We start from the raw sequence: 8,851 nt of genomic DNA on the forward strand, positions 1-8,851 counted from the left end.
TGCAAACAGTTCTTTGGAACACAAAATTATTTAGGCCCAGTCCAAAGGTTATTTTGCCCAGTTTTAACATTCCAAAGGTTTGAGGGATAAGCCACAGGAGGCCGTTCCCCTGGGATGGCAGCTCCAGCTCCATTTTAAAGTGGCTACGTTTATTACTGTTTTTCGACACATTCCAATCCGCCACCTCCACACACTGGAGTTCTGTTTTTCAGAAAGGAGGGAGCAGTGGCTTTTCGGGAGGCATTGGTTCCGGAACACCACGGCCTGGCTTTCTGCTCCTCGGCTGAGGGACACACTTGCTGTACTTACTATTCCTTGGCTTGATCCTGGGCCTGTCGTCAGATGGGCTGTTTCTCTTCTCCAGATAAAACCATCTGGGCCTCTTCAGCCGTTCCCTTTGTGTGGTGTGAGTCCTTCTCCACTGTACATCCCCTGGCTACTCTCCCTCTAGTGGGTCCAGGGATCCCTCAGAAAAGGGGCCCCTAGGGTGTCCTGTGGGCCGGGTGGGGCTGGACAGCGTGAGACGTGATTTAGGTGTTGGTGTTGGATTACAGCTGACACACACCAAGAAGGCAACTGTCTTGGTGTCCAGGTCCAGGTTGAGCGTCCTGACAACTGTATACAGGGACCATCATGAATAGCGAGAGTTAGAGCACTGCCAACCTCTGGAAAGTTCCCTCAGGCCCCTCTGCGGTCACAACCTCCCCCACCTACACAGGCCACTGCTGTTACGGCTTTTTCCACCATAGATTCACTTTGCCTGTTCTGGAGCCACAGATAAACAGAATCATTTTTTATGTCTGGCTTTTTTCCTCACCAAATGTTTTTCAGATTCATCGCTGTTGTTACTGTGTCCGCAGCAGCCCTTCGCCCCTGGGCTGTACCCCGCCACGTGGGCACCTGGCAATTTTGTGCATCCACCTGCTGATGGACAGTGAGGTGGCTGCTGTGCGGGGCTGTAGTAAGTGAAGGTGCTCCTAGCACCTGTGTGTAAGGACCATGTAAGCATGTGTTCTGAAATCTCCTGGGCAAATAGAGTGGAACTCAAAGTGTGTATTTAGTTGTATAAGAAACCGCCAGACCATTTTCAAAGACACTGTACACACATTTTTCACCAGCAAAATATAAGTACCAGTTGTTCCAGCTCCTCCCTAACCCTGGGTATTTCCAGTCTTAAATTTTAGCCATTAAATGGTGTTGATTGATAAACTGGCCCCCGTACACAGAAGGCAAGGAGAGATGGAAGAAAGACGCAGACCACTCCAGATTGGTAGGTGGGAGGTTTAGCAAGTGGGAGAACTTACATACAAGGATTGTCTCGGGTGCCTCAAGACAAGTAGACCTCCACACTCGCCCACAAGAACCTTAGAGATTGATTATACAGAGGCCTGCACGGGATTCAGTCACATGTATCGTCCAGACAGTCTCAGCAACACTGTGCTCCCCCAAGGTGTGGCCTTGAAAAGGGCCTCACTGTGGGAATGGTGGGAAGAGTGCACATTCCAAGGACAAGGGAGGAAGCGAGGCGCCTCTGAGTGCCGAGGTCCAGTGCACGGGTCAACCAGCAGCCATGTCCCCTTGATGGCTTCCTCCGACATCTCACCCAGGTGACCAGCTCTTACGATCTGTGCGTCCCCCTGCTCTGCAGTGTGCCCCAAGTGGTCAGCAAGGGGTTTCATTAGCACAGAGGAGGCGCATTTGGCAGCTACCCGGTTGCACTGGAAGCAGAGACCATAGAACAGTATAGGCACGTGCCAAATTAAGATGATGATTCTCAAAACCTTACTTTTCCACCAAGAGCCCCAGGATCTGAACCACTGACTCAATAAGTCCCCTGGGCTATGGGTTGGATAATTCCCTTGTGTCCTCATGTGATGTAATAACGATGATCTATTCGACTCATTGGGTCTGAACGCGCAATACTGTTTGGATAACGGCGCAGGTGGCCCTGTGAGGCAGCGATCACATCCAAGGCCATTCTACTGTCGAGAACAGCTTTTCTCATTGGAGACATTCCAGAGTTCAGTCAGGACAGATATCATCAGCTGTCATTTAAGGCCTGTTGTGTGAATTTAGTCAGGGCTTCTTTGTGCGCTATTATGTCCTTCAGGCTAATGGAGGGGACGAAGATACCAGTGAGAAACAGAATGTGCTCGGTGGCCTTGAGGAGAATGAGGCTGGCAGCTGAGGACTTGACCTGGTTGTATAAACCATCCACGGTGGCCGTGGGAGGCAGCACTGTCCGGGGTGAGGGCAGGGGCTGGCACGGGACAAGCCAGACCAGGACCCACACCTTCTCCCCTCTTTCAATGGTGCACGTTCCATTCCACGTATAACGTGTTCCCACAGGTCTGGCTTTGCCACAGGACAATGGGAGCCCAGTGGAGACTGAGTAATTCCCCCTCCCCCGGGATGTGAAGTAAGTCACCCATCCAGTGGGACACTTCATTGTAAATTCCAGTAGATAACACCTTTCCCAGACGTGAGAGGGTTTAGTGTTCTCAGCAGCATAGCTCATTGATTCACGGTGAGAATTGGGGTGATGGCGACAGGTCTCCTGTGACTTCCATATCGTTTGGTATTGGGTGTCTCAGCAGGGGTTCCCAGTCTGGCATGTGCATGGGGCGACAAATGTATTAAAGCCTGGGACATACTTTAGTCCACCTGGCTGAGGTGGTTTTACCTGTTAGTAACTTAATCTGCTGCTTTAATATTCCATTCTACCTTCCTATCAAGCCTGCTGCGTGTGGGTGATAGGGGAGATGGAGCCTCCACTCAGTGGTATGCTCTTTTGTCCAGTCTTGCATATCATGGCGTCTGAAATGGGACCCCCAACCACCGTGTATTTGACAAGGTACTCAGCTCCTCTAATCCCCTAATGGTGGCAGCTTGGATTGCAGGGTGACAAGGGAAAGCTTAGGTTAAGCCAGACACAGTGTCACATAAACCAGGGCATGTTTAAAACACTTACTCAAAATAAGGGGCCAATATAATCAATTTGCCAATCTCACTGTTGGGGCACTCTGGTGGGTGGCCCTGGACTCCCTTGGCAGTTTCCTTGGGCATTGTTTAGAACACACAGGACATGTCTGCATGGTCACGGCATTAACCAAATCACTGTATTTCAAGGGCAATCTGGCATCTTGGCAATACGCCTTCCCACCTGGGCACTGCAGTGTCTGTTCTTTCTACTCACTCAATCTGTTGTATCTACTGAAGAGTCAGCTGCTAAGGATCAAACCCAACGTAGGACATTAGCTTCCTAATTGCCAGGACTGTCTGCCTCAGGGACCAGGATGTGGAGAACGGAGGATTGTCTCAGGCTCTCGCTAGCAAACCCAAATGTCCCCCCGCATATTCTGAACCTACGAGTCACTCTCATGATCGTCCACCCCTTGGCTTCCCACTGTCCAAGCCACAGGGTTAATCCCTTTAGAGCAGCCTAACTGACAGTGCAAAGGGTTAATAGCCAAGTCCCAGCCAAATCAGCAGCCGTGGTTCATTCCTTCCTGACAGGCTCCACCTAGAGGAGCGCTGGGGACACGGCTGGGAGCTGCTGCTTGATGGGGCGCATGTCAGCTTCCGGCCCTTTCACAGCTGCACCCAAATCCTGGAGGCATTCTCCCCCTCTGTTGCTTTTGCCACAGTGCCTGGCTCATACCTGCCGAAGTCACAGACACATCCAATTTGAATGGTAGCCCTGCTTTATGGGTAGTTTTGCTTTCTCAAAGGTGGCTTGCTCTTCTGAATCCCAGTCCCACATGTGCCCTTTCTTCACAGGTGGCATAAGGGATGGAGGCACTGTGATAAGTGGGGAGTAAAAGTCCTCCAAACCCTCAAATCCCCACAAAGGTATGCACCTCCTTCTCTCTCTTTTCTCAGGGGTTGGACAAGCTTGCACCTTATAGATCACAGCTTCTAGGACAACATGCGTCCTACCCACCCACACGACTCCCAAAAACCTTATGGCCGTTCCTGGGCCACCAATTTTCTGCTGGTTCACCACCCACCCTGTCCCTGGCAGAAGTTCCAGCAAAGCTTGTAGAGTGTCCTGTAGCAGAGGCAAGTCTAAATAGATGAACACTATATTATTAATGTAATGCAACCATTTTACTGATGTGGGGAAGCAGAACAGGGACAGGTCTCGTGCTACTGTCCCATGACACACTGTGGGGCTGTGTAGGTAGCCTTGGGGAAGCACCTGAAAGGTCCATGGTTGCTCCTCCCACCTGAAGGTCAATTGATCTTAGTTACTAGGAACCTGTATTTGTCAGAGTCTTTCATGAATCTCCCTGAAGTTGGGGCACTTTTACAGGAACACTTTTACAACACCATCTGACTGAAAGAATAACTGTCTGCAAATGTCAAAAGACTTAAAAATGGTCATAGTTAAAGATCTGATGAGAGTTCATTATAGAACTTTGGTTATTTCTGTGACATAAATTTTAAACTAATACCTAGAATTATGACTGCTAAAATTATACCAGGACATAACAAATTTTAAAGAATTTCATACTCATAGAAATATACCATAAAGAAAGTTTAGCATCATTTTTTTATTTGATAATGCTTTCCATGTCATTTAACATATCAAATAAGCCTAATTCGGTTAATATCTTTCTTTTATAAGGAGAGAGAACACATCTTTTGAGATGTTCTATGGGCCCTCTGAAAAATCTCAAACTCACTTCTAGGTCAACAAGACTACATTTAGAATTTGATTTTTGGGAAGTTTGTCAAAAAATATCAAAAAGTTTAAAACACTTCATAGGTCATTGTGAAACAATACTTAGTTGTCCAATTAACCAAAATAACTATTAAAGATTTCAAAGGCAAAAACAGAAAGTTACATAGTTGTAAAAAAATCTTAGTTCTATTAATATTGAGAAAACTCAGTTTTTTTTAAGTAACTAAACACCTGTTAAAGAAAACATGAAGCATAGAAAATTATTTTGCTAAAACATTGAATCTCTGTTTTCTAGGTAAATTACTTAAAATGTAAAGAAAAAACTTTCAGAGAAGGTCTAATATGGCAGATTAGGTAAACGCTATGCCTACTGCTTGCCAGAATCACACCAAAATTACAACTAAATTATAGAACAATCAACCTCAAGAATCTTCAGAAGACCAGCTGAACAGAACCACTATAATTAAGGATATAAAGAAGAGGCCACATCGAGACTGGTGGAAGGGGCAGAGACATGAAATGGGCTGACCCCAAACCCACAGGTAGTGGTTGAACATTAGGAGGGATACCTTGGTGGCGGAGGTCGCCCCTGAAGAGGGAGGGGTCCCAGTCCCATACCAGGCTCCCCAGCTGAAGGGTCCTGTCCTGGTTAGATGGAAGGAGGCTGGAAACCCAGACATCCTCTTAAAGGGTCTGCACACAGACTCACTCACTTCCAAAAACTCACCTGGTGGAGTGGCAGTATGCCAGAGACATATGGGGAAAGAATGAGTTGTGGGCTTCAGCTTGAGGGCTGCAGGGACAGCCACCATTGTCCCTCTGTGAAACCTGCCTCATGTGGAGCCTACAGGAGGGTGCCGTCTTTTCTATGTTGAACCCTCTCCCAAAGGACCAAATCTGAGACTACATTGGTCTGGTGAAACCCGCACATGTGCACCACCTTTGTGATACCCTGGGTCTCAGTCCCACCCAGCTAGTGCTGCATCGCCCAAGGTACTCTTCACTCCTGGGCACCGGCCCCACCCCACAAGCTGCAGACACTTTTTATAGCAGCAAACAGCCCATGGTGGCCAGGAGAACTTTTGGTGGTGGACAGTGAGCCATAACTTGCACTGTAGTCTCTTTTGGGTGGTTCTTGGGGATCTGTGGGCCCGAGGTGAGCAGTGGCCAGCTGTGGAGTTCTTAGGGAATTTTGAGAAGTGGTCACAGTTCCGACACTGGTGCAAGAACTGAATCTGCATTAATTTTAGAAAAATCACTGGTCTCATGAATCCCTGGTACCCTGCCATGCCCAGTTAGTGTTGCATCACCAGGGATGCTTTCAACACTGGGTCAACCAGCCTGATGTACCTAAGAAGACTCTTTCAACAGCTGAGCCTTTATGGCAGCCACCAGGTGGCAACAGGCCTAGGGGGCCCTGGGCCTTTCCCTAAGCTGCCCCAGGCCCAATACAGCTGGTAGCCAGTCTTGGTTCACAGCGAGACCACCTCCACATGCCACATCAATCACCACATATAGCTTTGTAGCTCCTTCCAGGTAGCCCCAGGCTGTTAACATGCAAAACTGAAATTGGCCTACACAGAAGCCCCTCCCAAGAGATACCAGAAACAACTCACCCAGAGGCCAGCTTCAAACCACACCAGAGCATTATAAGTAGCACACACAAAGAGGAGCACAAGAGCCTGCGGGGTAAATCTTCTTCTCAGGAGCTGAGGGCTCAGCCCCCACACAGCAGTTCATACACTGTGGATGTACCCAGTCCTCACAGTTAGTCAGCCTGGGAGTCAATCCCACCCCCTGACACACCAGAAGCAATCAATGCTCAACTACAACAGGAGGACACACAAGGGACACTCCTGGAACACACATACAGGAGATCAGGGAGACTGCATCACTGGACCACACAGAACACATACTATATATGGCTACCTGGCAAAGACTGAGAGACATAGCAGCTCTACCTAATACATGGAAGCAAACACAGAACGGCAACCAGAATGAGGAAACAAAGAAACATGTCCCAAATAAAAGAACAGAAGAATCCTCCAGAAAAAGACTAAGTGAAATGGAGGCAACTAACCTACCAGAGACAAAGTTTAAACACTGGGTACAAGACTGTTTAACGAACTTAGTGAAAACTTCAACAAAGAGATAGTAAGCATAAAGAAGGACATAGAAACCATAAAAAAGGACCAGTCAGAAATAAAGAATACAATAACCAAAATGAATACAATAAGGGGACTCGAGAGCAGACTAGATGAAGCAGAGAATCGAATCAGCAATTTAGAAGACAAGGTAGTAGGATACACCAAATCAGAACAGCAAAAAGAAAACGAGTATAGTTTAAGGGACTTTTAGGACAACATCAAGTGTAAAAACATTCGCGTCACAGGAGTACTAGAAGGAGAAGAGAGGGAGCCAGGGATTGAGAACCTATTTGGAGAAATAATGACTGAAAACTTCCCTAACCTGGTAAAGGAAATGGACATACAAACCCAGGAAGTACAGAACATCCAAATTGGATGAAACCAAACAGGCCCATGCCAAGACACATTATAATTAGAATGGCAAAAATTAAAGACAAAGAGAGAATCCTAAAAGCAGCAAGAGAAAGGCAACTAGTAACTTACAAGAGAGCCCCTATAAGACTGCCAGCTGATTTCTCAATAGAAACTTTATGGGCCATAGGGGAGTGGCAGGAAATATTCAAAGTGATGAAAAACAAGGGCCTACAACCAAGTCTGCTCTACGCAGCAAGGCTATCATTTAAAATTGAAGGAGAGATAAAGAGCTTTCCACACAAGAAAAAGCTAAAAGAATTCATTATCACCAGGCCAGTATTACAAAGAATGTTAAAAGGATTTCTTTAAGAAGAAGAAGAAGGGAGAAAAACAAAGAAACAAATAAGAAAAGATTTTTAAGATGAATAATAAAATGGCAATAACTATGTACATATCAATCATTACTTTAAATATAAATGGATTAAATGCTCCAAAAGACATAGGGTAGCTGAATGGATAAGAAAAAAAGACCCATGCATATGCTGTCTACAAGAGAGTCACTTCAGATAGAGAGACATACATAGACTGAAAGTGAAGGGGTGGAAAAAGATATTTCACACAAATGGAAGTTAGAAAAAGCTGGCATAGCAATACTTATATCGGACAAAATAGACTGCAAAACAAAGACTATAAGAGACAAAGAAGGACATCACATAGTGATAAAGGGATCAATCCAACAAGAAGACACAACCTTAGCAAACATCTATGCACCCAATATAGGAGCACCTAAATATATAAAATATTGAGTGACATAAAGACAGAGATCAACAGTAGTACAATCATTAACACAAACATTAACACCCCACTGACATCAATGGACAGATCTTTCAGACAGAAAATCAAAAAGGACACAAAAAAGCCTTAAATGACACACTAAACCAGATGGATTTAATTGATATTTTTAGAGAATTTCACCCCAAAGTAGCAGAATACACATTCTTTTCAAGTGCCTATGGCACATTTTCCAAAATAGACCACATGTTAGGCCATGAAACAAGTCTCAATAAATAATCATATCAAGCATGTTCTCTGACCACAATGGTGTGAAACTAGAAATCAATTACAAGAAAAAACTGAATAACATACAAACACATGGAGGATAAATAACATACTACTAAATAATGAATGGGTCAACAATGAGATCAAGAAAGAAATAAAAAATACCTTAAGACAAACAAATATGGAAACACTATGACCCCAAATCTGTGTGAAACAGTGAAAGCAGTTCTAAGAGGAAAATTCATAGCAATGCAGGCCTACCTAAAGAAACAAGAAAAAATCTCAAATAAACAGTCTATCTTTACATCTAAGGGAACTGGAAAAACAAGGGCAAACAAAGGCCAAAGTGAGTACAAGAAAATAAATAATAAAGATCAAAGTGGAAATAAATGAAATAGAGACTGAAAAAACAATACAAAAGGTCAGTGAAACCAAGAGCTGTTCTTTGGAACAGATAAACAAAATGGACAAATCTTTAACCAGACTCATCAAGAAAAAAAGAGAGAAGATCTAAATAAATCAGAAATGAAAGAGAAGTGACAACTACAACCACAGAAATACAAAAAATTTGAGGAAAATACTACGAGCAACTGTACACCAACAA

Source organism: Rhinolophus sinicus, linkage group LG04 (genome assembly GCF_036562045.2).
Source record: "Rhinolophus sinicus isolate RSC01 linkage group LG04, ASM3656204v1, whole genome shotgun sequence".
Classification (NCBI taxonomy): domain Eukaryota; kingdom Metazoa; phylum Chordata; class Mammalia; order Chiroptera; family Rhinolophidae; genus Rhinolophus; species Rhinolophus sinicus.